The sequence below is a fragment of the Humulus lupulus genome, chromosome 5 (genome assembly GCF_963169125.1).
Source record: "Humulus lupulus chromosome 5, drHumLupu1.1, whole genome shotgun sequence".
NCBI classification, from domain to species: Eukaryota; Viridiplantae; Streptophyta; class Magnoliopsida; order Rosales; family Cannabaceae; genus Humulus; species Humulus lupulus.
Window position 1 is genome coordinate 159,462,985 of NC_084797.1, and position 18,036 is coordinate 159,481,020.

Genomic DNA, 18,036 nt, shown 5'->3' on the forward strand with positions numbered 1-18,036 from the left:
TTGGGCCGCGCCTTGCTCTATGGGTACAACAGTTTTCTTACCTCTGTCCCAAGCATTCCAAGCACCGATGTCCTGAGCACAGTCCCCTAGTCCAAGCCTCGCTCAAAACCTAGTCACAACGCATCAACAACATCCACCCATCAAGTTCTAATCCATTAAACAACTTTGGGTCACAACTCTAGTTCCTGGAACCTTGGATTTTATCAATCTGGGTGATAAAATCCATCCCAATCCTTAATAATTGGGTTCCTAAGCCAAAAACCCACAAAACAGCCAACACTTTGAACCAAGGCCGCGACCCAACCCTTTAAGGGCCGCAACATGCCTCAAAACAGAGGCAAAATGCCTCCCTGGAAGGAGACACGGGCCGTGGCGCGCTTAGACTAGCATCGTGGCGCGCCTCAAGAGCAGAGGCCTTCCCAGGCCTCTCCCACACACGGGCCGCGGCATGCTCCATCAAGGGCCGCGGCTTGACCTGATAACCCCGAAAACTAACCTTTCATTCAAATTTTCCCCAAGTTTAATCCCATTTCTCACATCCCAAACTTCAGCCAATGCTAGAATTAAGTCTAGAATTCATAACCATATGGCCTAAGCATCCTAACAAGCTCATAAACCAATTTCTACGCCCATCAAACATTCAATCCATTCTTGGAAATCAGTTCATGCATGCCTAAGTTCTAACAATCAAACCAACATAATTTCAACCTGTTCATCAAGTTTTAAAACTTACCTTGAGCTTGATTAAGTCCCTGAATTACTCCTCTAAGTTCCAAGCTTTGAATTCCTCCTTTTCTCCCAAAGAAAAATCAGCTTCCTTCTCCTAGCTTCTGGTTTTCTCTAGCGTTCCAACAGAAAAACAGAGATATACTTAAGTGAAGAGAATGTGCATCACTTTTCCTCAGCCAAGTCTATCCATCCTTAAAGCCAAATTACCCTTTTGCCTCTTAAACCTATCCTCAACTCTTAAGTAACCCCAAGGGAAATTTAGTCATTTACCAAATCCCGTTAAATCCGTGAGTGCTCCTATAAATCTCCTTTTAATCCCAACATAACCCAAGCATAACTAAATTACTACCCACTACTCAATAATCCCCGAACACATTATAATATCCCCAAAATACCCCTAAGCCCCTCTCGAGCTGGGTATTTGACCCTGTTGTGACTTTCTAGCTAATCGGCTCCCTAGGACCGTCTCAGATCGTGCAACACAGATATATCTAAAATATATCACAAATATTACATTCATGCCCTCAATGGGATAAAATTACAAGCATGCCCCTAATAACCAAACGGCGCCCACATGCATATTTAATTCACCTAAACATGCATTTGTAATCACATATTCATTAAATTCACACATTAGCATATTAATTCACTTATTGCCTTCCAGGCACGCTAATCTAGGCTCGAAGCCTTATTAGCAAATTTGGGACGCTACAACTATCTCTTCCTTATAGAAATTTCATCCTTGAAATTACGTGAACAACTCAGGATACCGCTCCTGCATATCTAATTCAAGTTCCCATGCGCCTCTTCAATCTTGTTGTTCCTCCACAACACTTTCACCAAGGCTATGGTCTTGCTCTGCAAAACTTTATCCTTCCGATCGAGGATCTGAACCGGTTTCTCCTCATATGAAAAATCCTGGTCTAGCTCCAAGTTTTCATAGCTCAATACATGTGTCGAATCTGATACATACTCCCGGAGTATGGACACGTGAAAGACGTCATGAACTCCTAATAGAGCTGGAGGCATCGCCAATCTGTAAGCTACCTTTCCAACTTGTTCCAGAATCTCAAAGTGGCCAACAAACCTAGGGCTCAGCTTGCCCCGAACACCAAACTGCTTCACTCCCCTCAAAGGTGAAACCCTAAGGAACACATGATCACCGACTTGAAACTCTACACTTCTGTGTCTCAAGTCCGAGTAACTCTTTTGGCGACTCTGGGAGGCAAGCATTCGAGCTCTAATCTTTTCAATCACTTCATTGTTCCTTTGAACCATCTCAGAACCCAAATATCTCCTCTCACCCATCTCATCCCAATGGATAGGTGATCTACACTTCCTCCCATACAACATCTCATACGGAGCCACTCCGATAGTCGGCTGATAACTGTTGTTGTACGAGAACTCAATCAAAGGGAGATACTTACTCCAAGATCCCCCAAAATATAGAACACAAGCTCGTAACATATCTTCTAGTATGTGAATCATCCTTTCAGATTGTCCATCAGTCTGAGGATGATAAGCGGTACTAAATCGTAACTGTGTGCCCATAGCCTTTTGCAGACTCTGCTAAAACTTGGAGGTGAAGGTGGGGTCCCTGTCGGATACTATCGACCTCGGAGCCCCATGAAGTCGAACAATTTCCTTCACATATAACTCGGCATACTGCTCCACAGTATAAGTCGTCCTAACAGGTAAAAAGTGGGCAGACTTGGTATACCTATCCACAATTACCCACACCAAATCTTGCTGCCCAACGGTCTTCGGCAACCCAACCATGAAGTCCATGGTGATATCAGCCCACTTCCATTCTGGAATCCCTAGAGGCTGCAATAACCCTGCTGGCCTGTGATGTTCAGCCTTTACCTGCTGACAAGTTAAGCACTTGGCCACATAATCCACCACATCCCTCTTCATTCCTAACCACCAATACAAGGCTCTCAAATCTTGGTATATCTTCGTCGAACCTGGATGTAAAGAATATGGAGTGGTATGAGATTCCTCCAGAATCTCTCGCCAGATATCAGAATCCATTGGAACACAGATCTGACCCTTGTACTTCAGTAATCCCATCTCCGAGATGGAAAAATCCTTAGCCACTCCAACTAGGGCATTCTCTCTGTGCTCTTTCAACTAGAAATCCTTCCCCTACGCCTCCTTGATCCACTCAAGGAGTGTAGATTAAAGAGTGATGCTGGCTAACCGACCAACCACCAACTCTATATCTGAGCTAGTCATCTCCTCAGCTAGCTTATCAGATATCTACCTCGCACTAAACAACTGTCCTGGGCTCTTCCGGCTCAATGCACCAGCCACTACATTAGCCTTCCCAGGATGGTATAGAATGTCACAATTGTAATCCTTTACCAGTTCCAGCCACCGTCTCTGGCCCATATTCAGATCCTTCTGAGTAAAGAAGTACTTCAATCTCTTATGGTTGGTGTATATCTCGCACTTCTCAACATACAGATAATGCCTCCAAACCTTAAGTGCAAATACCACCGCTGCCAACTCCAGATCATGCGTGGTATATCTCTGCTCGTACTCCTTTAACTGTCTCGATGCATAGGCTATCACCTTTCTAGCTTGCATCAGCACACACCCTAAACCCTGTTTGGAAGCATCACAGTAGACCACAAACTTTTTATTGTCTGTCGACTGGCTCAATATTGGGGCGGTGATCAGTCGCTGCTTCAGTTCCTTGAAACTGTTCTCACACCTGTCTGTCCATACATACTTAGTCTTCTTCTTTGTCAATTCAATCAAAGGCATAGCTATCCTGGAGAACCCCTCAATAAACCGCCGATAACACCCTTCCAACCCCAGAAAACTCCTAACTTCAGGAACACTACTCGGTCTAGGCCAATCTCTCACCGCTTCAATCTTACTTGGGTAAACTAGAATCCCCTCCTTACTAACGATATGACCCAAAAATATGGCTTGCGGTAGCCAAAACTCACACTTGCTGAACTTAGCATATAGCCTATGCTCTCTCAATGAAATACCAAACGTAGATGCTGAGAGTACACCAGAATGTCGTCGATGAACACAATCACAAACTTGTCCAAGTAGTCCTTGAAAACCCTATTCAACATGTCCATAAAAGCTGCTGGGGCATTGGTTAATCCAAAGGACATAACCAGGAATTCATAGTGTCCATATCTCGTGCGGAAAGCGGTCTTTGGTATGTCCTCTTCTTTGATCCTTAACTGATGGTAACCAAACTGGAGATCGATCTTGGAAAACACTGTCTTTCCCTGTAGATGGTCAAATAGATCATCGATCCTAGGTAGTGGGTACTTATTCTTAATGGTCAATTTATTCAGCTCCCTGTATTCAATACACGTCCTAAGAGATCCATCCTTCTTCTTGACAAAAAACACTGGAGCACCCCACGGCGAGAAACTCGGTCTGATGAACCTCAAATCCAATAACTCCTGCAACTAAATCTTCAACTCATTTAACTATGTCAGAGCCATTCTGTAAGGTGTCCTAGATACTGGCTCTGCCCCTGGCGCCATCTCTATAACGAACTCAATCTCACGCTGCGGCGACAACCCTGGCAGGTCTGCTGTAAATAAGTCTGGAAACTCACACACTAATCTAGTCTTACTCAGTCCAACCGTCACAACCCTAGAGGTATCCACAACGTTCACTAAGAATCCTATGCAACCCTTATGCATCAGGTCTCTAGCCTTCGATGCTGAAATCATAGGTACCCGCAGTCCACTAACTATCCCCACAAACACAAAAGGTACCTCCCCTTCTGGTTCAAAAGTCACCATCCTGCACTTGCAGTCAATCATCGCCCCATACTTCGATTGCCAATCCATCCCTAGAATCATATCGAAGTCATCCATCTCCAACTCAATCAGATCAACAGACAACTCCCTACCATCTATCTCTACTGGCAATGCTCTAATCCATCTCCTAGAGACTTCCCGTTCCCTTGTTGGCAATAAAGTTTGAAAACACCTAGCATACACTCTACTAGGTCTACACAGCTGATCTATCACTCTAGCAGACACAAATGAATGGGTAGCTCCTGAATCAATCAATGTAGTATACAAAGAACAAGCACTAGAAATCTGACCTGTAACAACTGAGGAGCTAGCCTCTGCCTCAGTTTGAGTCAAAGTGAATACTGTGGCAGGAGCGAGGCTGTTGCCCTACTTCGACTCCTCTTTCCTGGCTTGTGGGCAGTCCTTCTTCAGATGATTGGAATTTCAACAGATAAAGCAGGCCCTAATCCTGCACTCTTCCTGATGTCATCGCCTACACCAAGGACACACTGGAAAACTCCTCCAGTTGTCAGCCCCACTCTAACGGCCACCAAAAGCACCCTGTGCCCTCCTATCCGAGCTAGGAAGAATAAAAGAATCTGGGGCCTTTCTCTTCTGCTCCATGGGGCCACTACCCCAACTAGATCTAGTAAAAGGAGGCATTGTCCTCCTGGCATTGCGCTTGACAATGCTCTCTCTTCATATCTGATCCTCAGTCCCCTCAGCCGTAAGGGCCTTGTCCACCACCTGAGCGTATGTAGTAGTATCTGGATCAAAAGTAATCTTCACATCGCAGGCGATCATGACATTCAACCCCCCGTACGAATCTATCCCTTCTTGCCGCATAAGTGGGCACTAAATCCGGCGCAAACTTCGCCAACCGGTCAAATCTCAAGGCGTACTCTGTAACTGTCATTCGATTCTGAGTCAGGTTGATGAACTCATCAACCTTCACAGCTCAAACTGCAACACTATAATATTTCTCATTGAAGATGTTTATGAACTCTTCCCAAGTCATAATTGCCACATTCCTCCTCTAAGTCACTACATCCCACCAGAAGCGGGCGTCTTCTCTGAACATGTAGCTGGCATAAGCTACCCTCTCGTTCCCTACCACTCTCATAAAATCCAGGATGGAGGAAATCATATTCATCCACTGCTCTGCCCGCACTGGGTCCGGTCCACCCTCAAAGGTGGGAGGATGTTGCCTCCCGAACCTCTCATACATAGGTTCCCACCTGTTCTCCATAACAGGTTGAACCGGCACTGGCGCCAGAACCTGCTGAATTGACAACCCAGTAGCCTGAGAAGGGGCCTACTGCCTCAACTGTTGAAGTTCTTCCTTAGTTCGTTGCAGTCTCGCTTCCATTTCGGCAAACATGTGTTGCCAATTTTGTGGGGTAGGTGGAGGGTCCTGACCACGGTTTTCATCCTCGACCCTACTGCTGCGGAGTCTCGATGACGGTCGAGGCATCTCAATAATATGCCTGCAATTAACGACGCCGCAAATCAGGCATGATAACAACGTCCAAAACCACCTCCCACTTTACATCTGTCAACCACAACAGCAATCTACATAACATACAAATAGCATGTATCACTCAACGGGCCATGCCCTGGCATCATGTATATGTTAACTTATTCATCATGCTCTATATAAAATAGCAGGAAAACATGGCATTTAAACATGTATTCAAGCATATAAATCAGTCATCACCAACCAACCCTGAGTCGAGCTTGTCACAAACAGCGAGCGTAGATGTTCAGTCAATCTCCAGAAACCATAAACCTTGGCTCGCTCTGATACCAAGTTATAATGCCATACCTCCTTAGAATCATTACTAAGTGAGTTTAAAACATGCTAATCACCTGCTAATCAAGGTTTTAGGTTAAATTTGTAGCTAAACGGTAATATAAGTCATGTAATTTGAAAATATTTCCATTCATTGAAAATTATGAAGCGTTTGACATTTGGGATCCCAAAAATACTGGTTTGGAAATATTTACAACTCAAAAATATAATCAAAGTCGATTAAATGACAAAATTACGTTTAATACAAGCATCTTCCAAAAATACCCCTGGCCGTGGCAGCCAGGCAGGCCAAAAATGTACGCGTCGCTTCACTCTCTCCGTACTCATGGCTGGTCGACTTTTCCCTTGCCCTTACCTGCACCATAGAGCACCCATGAGCCAAAGCCCAACAAGAAAACCCACACAATCAAATAACATATGCATATTTTTCAATTAACATATAGACAAACCGCCAATAGACTAAACACATACGGCCATGCCGTCCCAGGCGCTTTACTAGACCCTGGGTTCGCGGTCTACATAGTAAGGATAACCCAGGTATCCTTTAAGGTCTCACCCTGGCAACTTACACTCCGCGTGCTTAATGATGCTCCCGACCCTATGCAGTAATCGGCCTTGCCTTTCTCGGCCTTCGTCATTCCCAGCTCTTGCCATTCATTCACATATATGCACACATAGCATAATTAAACAAATACTTAAACACGTATAAACATAATCAATGGGGTCGTGCCCTGCAACACAATCATATAGGGTCGTGCCCTGCAATACAATCTATAGGGCCTCACCCTGCTCTATGGGTGCAACAGTTTTCTTACATGTGTCCCGAGCTTTCTAAACACCGATGTCCCGAGCACTGTCCCCTACTCAAAGCCTCGCTGATAACCTAGTCACAACGCACCAACAACCTCCACCCATTAACTTCTAATCCATTAAACAACTTTGGGTCAAAACTCTAGTTCTTGAAACCTTGGATTTTATCAATCCGGGTGATAAAATCCATCTCGATCCCAAATAATTGGGTTCCTAAGCCAAAAACCCACAAAATAGCTAACACTTTGAACCAAGGTCGCAGCCAGCCCCTTAAGGGTCACGGCATGCCTCAAAACAGAGGCAAAACGCCTCCCTGAAAGGAGACATGGGCCGCAATGCGCCTCAAGAGCTGAGACCTTCCCAGGCCTCTCCCACACACGGGTCGCGACATACTCCATCAAGGGCTACGACTCGACCTACAAACCCAGAAAAATAACCTTTCTTTCAAATTTTCCCCGAGTTTAATCCCATTTCTCACATCCCAAACTTCAGCCAATACTAGAATTAAGTCTAGAATTCATAACCATATGGCCTAAGCATCCCAACATGCTCATAAACCAATTTCTACACCCATCAAACATTCAATTCATTCTTGGAAATCAGTTCATGCATGCCTAAGTTCTAACAATCAAACCAAGAGAATTTCAACCTGTTCATCATGTTTATAAGCTTACCTTGAGCTTGATTAAATACCTGAATTACTCCTCTAAGTTCTAAGCTTTGAATTCCTCCTTTGCTCCCAAAGAAAAATCAACTTCCTTCTCCTAGCTTCTGGTTTTCTCTAGCCTTCCAACAGAAAAATAGAGATATACCTAAGTGAAGAGAATGTGCATCACCTTTCCTCAGCCAAGTCTATCCATCCTTAAAGCCAAAATACCATTTTGCCCCTTAAACCTATCTTTAACTCTTAAGTAACCCCAAGGGCAATTTAGTCATTTACCAAATCCCGTTAAATCCCCGAGTGCTCCTATAAATCTCCATTTAATCCCAACATAACCCAAGCATAACTAAATTACTACCCGCTACTCAATAATCCCCGAACACATTATAATATCCCCAAAATACCCCTAAGCCCCTCTCGAGCTGGGTATTTGACCCCGTTGTGACTTTCTAGCTAATCGGCTCCCTAAGATCATGTCAGATCGAGCAACACAAATATATCTAAAATGTATCACAAATATTACATTCATGCCCTCAAAGGGCTAAAATTACAAACATGCCCCTAATAACCATACGGGGCCCACATGCATATTTAATTCACCTAAACATGCATTTGTAATCACATATTCATTTAATTCACACATTATCATATTAATTCACTTATTGCCCTTTAGGCACGCTAATCTAGTCCCTAAGCCTTATTAGCAAATTTGGGACGCTACAAGGCACCTGGGGGCCTTCTGTCTCTTAGGCGCGCCACAACCGTAAGGGGCAAGTCGCGACCCGTATGCCTGTAGGGGTTGGAGCTACCTCTGACTTGGGGGCACGCTGCAATCCTCAGAGCCAGGTCGCGGCCCGCATAGGCAATTTAGCCAAAATAGTTTTGTTTCCTTGGGAACCCTAACCTAAGCGCTCAGAACGAATTCTATTACCCCTTTTAGTAGAATTCGAGGTCCCGAGGACTCGTATATTATCCCAAAGATTTTAATTGGTTTTGGATTATAATGGTTGCACCACAAGGGCTCAGGATTGGGGATTGTGTTCGGGGCTGCCATATGCTAGCTGCTCGGGACTTAAGGTAAGAAAATTGCACCCAAGTTTTGAATGAGGCTTAAACCCCTTATATGAATATGAACATATCTGTAGATGAGCATATGTGCATGCTTGTATATGCTTCCATTGATTACTTGGTATGCATTCTACATTTGTGATTATATCTGTTTGCAAGCTGGCCTAAGGGTGTCGGGGGCTGATTGCAAGCGCGTAGAACGCAGCCTGGGCTAAGGGTGCCAGGGTCGGCTAAGAGACCAGGGGACTCAGCCTAAGGGCGTTAGGCCTGGATATTATACCATAAATAGAAGTGTGGTTCACACTTAATCATTTCTATTGGTTGATGAGTTTGGTTTACATATTTGACAGAGTTGAATATTACGGTTGGTTGGTTATTTATATTTTATTGTTAATTGAATCTGATGATTTATGGTTACTACTTTTATATTGTTGCCAAGTTGTGCATACTAGTTTAAGTTTTCTTGCTGAGCCTTGGCTCACGGGTGCTACGTGGTGTAGTTAAGGGAAAAGGATAGCGGGACCAGCCATGAGTTGGAGAGCTTCAGGGGTGGTAAGTACATATGCTACCAACTCGATTGCCACGGTCAGGATAGCTTGGAAGGAACTAGGTTTAAACCCTGTTTTTCCGCTTAGGACGACTAAGTTGTATTCTATTTGTCTTTTACAAGGTTGTAAACTGATTTTGGGATCCCGTGTGTAAACCTAATATTTTAATGAAAAATAACCATTTTGTTGACCAAATGATTTAATACTCGACCTTGACTTAGTTTTTAATTACACATTTAAGTTCAAATGACTTGCTTAGCGAGTTAAGCACTATTTTAAACACACAGTGTAACGGTCTTTGTTAACTAGGGCGTTACAACTTGGTATTAGAGCGGTCTAGGTTTAAGGGTTCCTGAAGACTGGCTGGGCGTGTACACTCATCGCTAAAGATAAGCTCGACACATGGTTAGGTACTTAATGACATGATTATGTAGTTAATTATTTGAATTGAACCTGTGTACCTTATTTGCATGCTAGTATAGAGAGCATGATGTCTATGCATGTATTTGGTTGAAATGGGATTTGATAGTTGATACATGAACAATGTAGATTTGTGTTTTGATATGTATATAGTGTGTGTGGTTATTGTGATTGTTTGGACTTGCCCGTGGGAAGATTCTAGATATGAATATCAAGGCTAAGGGGTTAAGTCATTGACTTCGGATTGATTTAGAAATTATATATTCAAAATATTCAACCGGACCTGGTATCGTTAGTGTGGGGGTTGCAGATGATGGTTAGAGCCAGACCCTCCATCTTCCCTTGGAATTCACAACGAATATTCGTTGGTATGCAAGCAAGACTACCAGATCAAAGTGAGGAGATTAGATGGTTTAGATAGTGGGTTCCATCGGAGAAAATGCTGCTTCGTATATCTTGACAGTAATGGCACCACTGTTGGTTCAACCTGAGGGTGGAAATGGATAAGAGTTATCGTATGAAAGACTCTAGAGGCATTATCCTCCAGTTTTCGAGGAAGGTTTGGGTATGTTCAGAACTGATCAATAGATAGGCGTGAATAGCTCCATTCTCGATGACATGAGAGTGGTAGCCCACGATAGAGTGGTTGTACCATGGGTATGCTGCAGAAGGATGCCCGAACATGATGGGAAGTAGTACCCCAGACCCGATATGTTGATAGGATCGGTTGGTCAAATCCACTTTTGATTTGGTACCAATGGTTGTGGCCCGGAAAGAACGATTTATTTGAGGATTGAACTCTGGGATGCCCAGAGCGTTGGGGTCCCTCCAGTGCATGAGACTTCTATCTATGCTCGGACAGTAAGGAGGGTTTTGTTATAGAAGATGCAAGAGATGAGATATGGTTTGAGAGTGTCGTAGGGCAGGAGTTCAAACAATGCTATCCCCATTTGAGGAATTAGATAGAGGGGCAAATGCCTAGTGAATAGAAAAGAAAAACCCTTGATAGTTATGCTACTCCTAGTCCTGACAAGAGGGGGTTATAGTTTATAGGATGGCCGACAAGGCGACAGTGAGGTCTGGTGAAGTTATTTAGTATGCGCCAGGTGCGGGAGACGCCATCTAGGAGGATGCCGAGTGAATGCATGTTTTCTATGTGGAATGATTGGGCTTGTTAGGAAGGATTTACCGAAATTGAAGTTGGAAGAACCAAGAAGTATAGATTACTCAACCCTAGATTGAGGGTCTACCTTGGTACAGCCAGAGCCTGAGGATAGTCCCTCGGAGGTGACCGATTGACTTGTTAGTTCTCATTCCTTGTTATGTATTGAGTTGATTGAGTTTGGTGCTACGTATCTCTTAGAAGAGACATAGATTGGCGGCACATGCTTTATGGTCATCAAGCCATGGGGCGTGAGCTTTTAGTGCCTGTCGGGAAAGTTGGTCACTTCCCAGAGAAGGGTTAGAGTACTATCGGTAAAAGGTTTACAGTGGAATTGACTAAGCTCATCATATGAGGATTTCGATATGATCTTGAGTACGGATTAGTCTACCATGTTAGGGATAACTGTGGATTGCAAGAGATGATGGTGATGTCTGAATTTAAAAGGAAAGGACCCGGTTGCGTCTATAAGATGCCTAGATATTGTGGTAGGTACCACTTGGAATATATCAGTTAGACCGAATGAAAACTTGATCGGCCAAGGTTTCAGATGGGTGCACAAAGAATCATTGAGTACGCTACGTGATTGAGGTATAGATAGAATCAATATCAAGGACATCCTGAATAACGATATTAGCCCAGCAGAAACAATTAATGGTTCAATTTAAGAAGTATTTGATTTGAGGGTTGACCAAGCAAAGCATCTCATCATGGGACACGTCAACACCGTTTGCTAAGAATGAAGGGTTCAATTCCCCTGTTGCAAAATAGAACAATGTCTCAGCAATTGACCCTTTATCTGGTTATTACCAGCTGGGGATCAAGGAAAGAGACATTTCAAGAATTACTTCTTGCACCAAGTAGGATGTGATGGGTTTTCAGTGAAGGTTCTTAACTGACCAATACTTCAATGGCACAGGTAAGTTCGACAAGCAGAGAATATAGAAATGACATGGACACGCTATATTCAGATTGATTAGGGATATTTCAGTCTACTCCCACTTAGAAGCAGAATGCCAATGACCACTTTATTGATAGTACCATGACTAAGGAAGAAAGGTTACATGTAAGGCTCCAACTATAGTAAGCTTCGATTTCCTCCAGCGTATTCAAGGTCACGTTATGGGAAATGATGGGATCATGTATGAAGGAATTCAGTTAGAAGCCGCAAAGAAATTATCGAGGAATGCCTGAGGGGTGAGAAGTATAGTGAGACCGGCAAGATACGACAGCTACTACTTGAAGCATCTTCGAAGACAGCCATACCCAAGATTGAGGTAACATAAGAACCTGAAGTTTGTCTGAATGGATATTTTTGTACTTGATTTTCAAATGATAGAATAAGGGTTCCTTAGCACACTATGGTATCAAAATTTGTATGTGGTGGACTGATACAGGAGGATAGCATGATGAATACTGTCCTTGCTAAAGACATGAAACTATAGGGAGATGCATCAAAGACTAGGGTGCACCCATGTACAGACTGAAAAGAATGGTTAATTGTGCTTCATAGTAGATGAAGGGATAAGAATGCAAATGTTCTACATGGGGCGTTAGGTTGACAGTAATGCAGATATCCACGGTTAAGGTGCGGTGACACCTATGGAATAGTAGTGCGTGCACTAGTATAAAGAATTGAAGTGTTTGGTCACTCATAGAGAAGTAACCTTGGGACTAAGGCCCTAGTGGGAATTAAGGGATGATTTACATTGGAAATCCTTTATTGCATAGAGGGAATTAACGTGGAAACTGACATCTTGAGTTGGAAAGTTCTGTGTCAGTTGGATAGGTCACCACAGATTACAGTAAAGTCAGACAAAGTAGCAACCAAGATTGGTATGGAACCTGTAATTGATAGTTGGTAGATATACTTCTATGAACAATGAAATTCAGAGAGGAGATCTTGTAGGAATGGTTCAGAATCCTACTATTTTAGTATGAATGGGTTAAGATATGAGGATCAGATGAGTGATCCGATGGAAGTTGGCATTGAGGAAGAGATTCTAGACGAGTCTTGTACTACCTCCTTATGATTGTTGCATCCAGGAGACTTGAACGGATGTTAAGATCTAAAATTTGTATATTGAAAGGCAAAAGAGTATAATGGTGGACCGTAAGGGTGGACTACATTAGACTGCAAGTAAGATGGTTGGATATGAAAAGTTGTGACTCAACAGATTGAGTGAACACACCTCGGTTCGTGTGAACAGATATAACAATAGTACATATGGGCGAAGGGAGTCTGTATGTCTCCGTGGGAATAGGTATAAGATTGGGACTTTGAATTATTAGTTACCTTTAGATAGAATGATAATCTGAAGAAATGAATCAGACTTTATGAATTGTACAACGAATGTGTAAGTGTTTGGGGCATTGAGATAAGTACAGACCCTTGATTGAATAGTCACAGTGGTGAATGCCAGTCAACGGCTCGGGTGACTCTGAATAAGATACTGTGAGATAGGAAGCAAGAAGTACTGGTTCCAAGTAATGAAATGAGAGACAGAGAATAATGTGGATCAGAATTGGATCGGGGAAAATCATGAAATTATTAGGATAGTTAGGGCAGAAGTGTGTGCTTATGCGAAATGACATAAGAGTTCGCAAATTTCAAGTATGGGAACACGAAGTTCCAAGATGGGAGACTTTGTATTTCTCCGAGTGTTGTGGACTAGAACGAATAAGATATTTTGGGAAGAAAGAGTTTTGACTCCCGAGTTAATAGACTTCTGAGATTCTACCAAGGAATAGGCAAGGGGCCTACAGATTAGCCTTGCCCTAGTATGGGTGGGGGCTTATAAGGTGTTACTAGTGCCAATGTCAAGGAAATAGGTGTAAAATATTATCACTGATGGGGTGAGGAAACCTTTGAATTTCAGTGGAAGTTACATCGCAAGGAAAAGTTAATGAAATTCTGATAAATAAGATAAATTCTTATAGAATAAGACTGTCACTCTAGTGAGAGTGTTATTAAGGGATAGGAAGGTAAAGGACTAAACTTTGAGGCTATAGTCAGATTTACGGGATTTGTATCCCAAGTTGTTTGAATAAATTACGAGGACGACCTATAATAGCTATTGCCTTTATTATGGTGTGAGTAACCAAGTTTTAACTAATTTAATACTTAGTAGTTTACATACAATTGATTTCACCAAAAACAATTTATATAAACAAATAGGACAATCCTAGATAATCATGTTTCTAAAAGATGCATGATTAATGAGAAACTGTGTGGGATTTCATGAATGGCATGTAATTGATTAATGCTTGTTCGTGTTATCAATCAAACATCAATGAACATTTATTTAAATAAATACAATAAATAAATGATGAATCGTGTACTAAAGGGTATTTCTAAGATTTTCAACCATTTGAAAAAATTAGAAATAAAATTGCAATCTAAGCCTATGTAGCTTTCAAGACTCTCCAAGAATGCTCCTCCTCTCCTTTAGACTTTCTTGCTAATCTTTAGGAACTTTGTTTTGCCCAACTTATTAATTAGAATCAAATTTTCTAATTAATTAATTTAATTAAATAACTATTTTTGTCATCTTTTCAATTTAGTTGAATTTAAATAATTAAATAATCAAATATAAATAATTATTTAAACTTAAGACATTAAAATATCTTAATCAACTGAAAGATATTTTATTTTCTAATAAAATAAAATAAGATAATTAAACTTTTAAATTCAAATAATTTAAAATTTAATTAAATAAAAGATATTTTATAACAACATAGGAATTAGGATTTTGGGCACCAAAATGGAGCCCTAGGGCTGGCGACACAATGAGCCAAGGGCTCGGGATGGGCGGTTGGGCATGTGCACGCGGGAGGCAGCCACGTGGTTGGTGCGTGCAGCTGCAGGAGGCTTGGGCCGTGTGCCATGGCTGGTGGCTCGTGTCCTTTTGTTTTTCTTTGTGTACAGATTTTTCAATTTAAATTTCAAGAAATATAATTACAAAAAATCCTATGCCCTTTATGGCTTACACAAGATCTACAAAAACAATCAAATTTCTAACCCAATAGCACCATATAATTTAACTATCCATCATTTAACCATACATTCAAAAAACATACCCATCCATTCAATATACATATCAACATACATATAACAAATGAAAGAGACTCACACAAAATTTAATATATATATATGTATAAACTGCTCTGGTACCAATTGTTGGTATTAAATGATCAAATCTAAGGTACACAGTGGAATATATGGACCCATTTTAATAAATATTAATACCAGTCAGGATCATATACATATATAAATATTAAATCACGTACAAATAGCGCAGGGATTACCTCTTGTAGCCTATCAAGTGTCCTTGAGTCTTTTTGTATAAATCAACGACCTTCCTATCCAGTGTTCTGAGATCTCACACCCTAATCTTCCAGACCAATCCTCAAACACACAAGGACGTGTGTGGGCACGTAGGATTCAAAAGATTAATTTATGTGACTCCCTAGATGTATTCAACACATGAGATCTAGAGTGTTTTGACAGAGAGAATGTTTATAATAATTTTCAGGTTTAGTGAAAATTATCGCTTTAGAGAGAGAGTCTGATTATCCACATAATTCTGAATATCACGTATATCAGATTTATAAAGATATTTAATCTAATTAAATAATATTTAGTTAATTAAAATATAATTTAAATTAAAACTGATTATATATTTTTATTTAATTATCTATTTAAATCATATTTAAAAATTATAATTAAATAATTGATTAAACAAATTTATTTAAAATTCAAAATTCAAATCCCAGTGATAAAATCCTTGATGTTAGGCGCCACACACTGTACTGTATAATGTGTGTCGCCCAGCCTTACTTGGTTTGCCCTAATTTTCTCATTTATTTTATTTAATCAACTTTTTAGACAAGATATTTATTCCAACATAAATATCAGTTAATTTAAAATTAACTTTATCTTAAAATATCAGTTTTAAATTATATAAATAAATATCATATTATAAATAAGATATTTATTATTTTCTCTCTTTATATTAATCCAAACAAGATTAATATTAATTTTAACCTATAGTTTCTCAAAATAAAAACTATATAGTTAAATAATTAATTAATTCATAATTAATCAATTACCCATAATTATTTCCTTGCCCTGGAAAATTAATTCATTTGCAATTTAGTCCTTTCTCATAACAAATCTTTCTTTTGACATCCTTACCTTTGACAGTGTAGGACAGAGGTGATCTTGGGACCATAGACCTTTTATACGAAGCTCCAATAAACCAGATTATTAATTAAACTCTTTAATCTAATAATCTTATTTATTAATTTCATGATTACTCCACTATAAATATAGAATTGCACTATAAGTATGTATAAAATTATATTTATAGAGTTTTCTCTAGTAGTCCATTAATATAATCAATATATGTAGTTTTGTCCTCCATTATTGGTTCGTTAATTAGAGCTGGTCAAAATTACAATTTTACCCTTCTAATTACCTCTAGATCTTTAAGTACCATTAATTCACTAGCGAATAATTAATCTATAATCTAATTATAGATTTGAGCTCAATAACTATTTAGTTACAAAATCAACCCTTAAGGGAACCAATATTCAATCCGTTAAGAAAACATGAATTTCAATATTGTAATTCATGTTCCCAGCCATCTATGATATTGAATCTCCAAACTAAAAGTCATTAGCCTCATTATTCTAAGAGACCTTAACGACTGAATCAAAAGATCCAATAAACATAAACAGCAGTTCATAAATACTCAGGATTTAGACTGATCCACAAATGATTATCTATTATGACATCAATTAAATCTTTACGTCAAATGACAAGTTTATAAGGATAATTAATTCTCATCAGTCTTGTCATATATAATCTCTATTATATACAACACATTTACTAAGATGTCTATCCACATCAGTAATCTGAATCTAGATTACTTGCAATTCTTATTCTTAGCAAATCGTACTAGTAACCATTCATTAAAGACTCCTTACTTTAATATGTTATTGACTATTTTATTCATTATATATGATCTTAATTCTCTCATACTAATACAAGATCACATTCTTATGAATGAATAGGGAATTTTCTTGACATTATTATATAATTAATTCAAACAATAATTATAACATTCACATATAATAAAATTGTAATTTTATTCAAAACCAAGAAAATGTCTTTAAATGCTTTTAGAACATTTATCCTAACAGTTCACCCTCTTCATTGTAAGTTTCAATAGCTACCAACTCTGATTGTATGAGGTAGCTCTTCCAAAATTTGTAGGCAAGATCATGGCTGCATAATTTCTAAACTTCGCATAAGATTTAGCGTGGCTTCCATAACTTCTCTTCTTGCATATCTTCTAGCTCTCCATAACCTTCTATTGTCAACCTCGATCCCATATTCATCCTTCAGTTGTTCTTTCATACCATTTAATTTCATTTCAGGATTTCTTTGGAATGTCATCACCAATTTTCTACCAATCCAAGTACTGCTAGCTGTTATATTATTGCAAACACATTGGCATGTATGGTCTTCAATGAGTGTCTTGATGAAAAAAGTATTCATATAAGGGGTTACTGAGGCATGTATCCTCCTTAGGCAACCGCTTGCTCTACAACAATATGTGAGCCTACTCTTTTGGTGCTTGATTTTTTTCAATTGAAAACCCTCTTGAATTTCATGTATAGTCGCAAAAATATTTTTCCTTCTTCATAAATTTGATTAGATTAACGAAGTGAAATTTTCCTGGTAGGATCCAATCCCTCTCTTCTCAGCCTCTTCAAGTTCACAAGCCCACCTTTTTCCTTGTTTCCATTCTAGGTCAATGTCATCAGTGGGTAATGATAGAGCCTCATCTTGTACACTTGTAGACCCAAAAGCACTTCTCCTTCTTGTCTGATTCTTTTGCCTCTTACTAGGATCAGTTGTGTTCTTCCCACTAGAATCTGCCCCTCTAATTTTTGGGGTTGAAGCTGCATTGCGAAAATAATGTTTGATCAAAACTTAAGAACATTAAATGATCATGAACAAAGAATTCAATTTA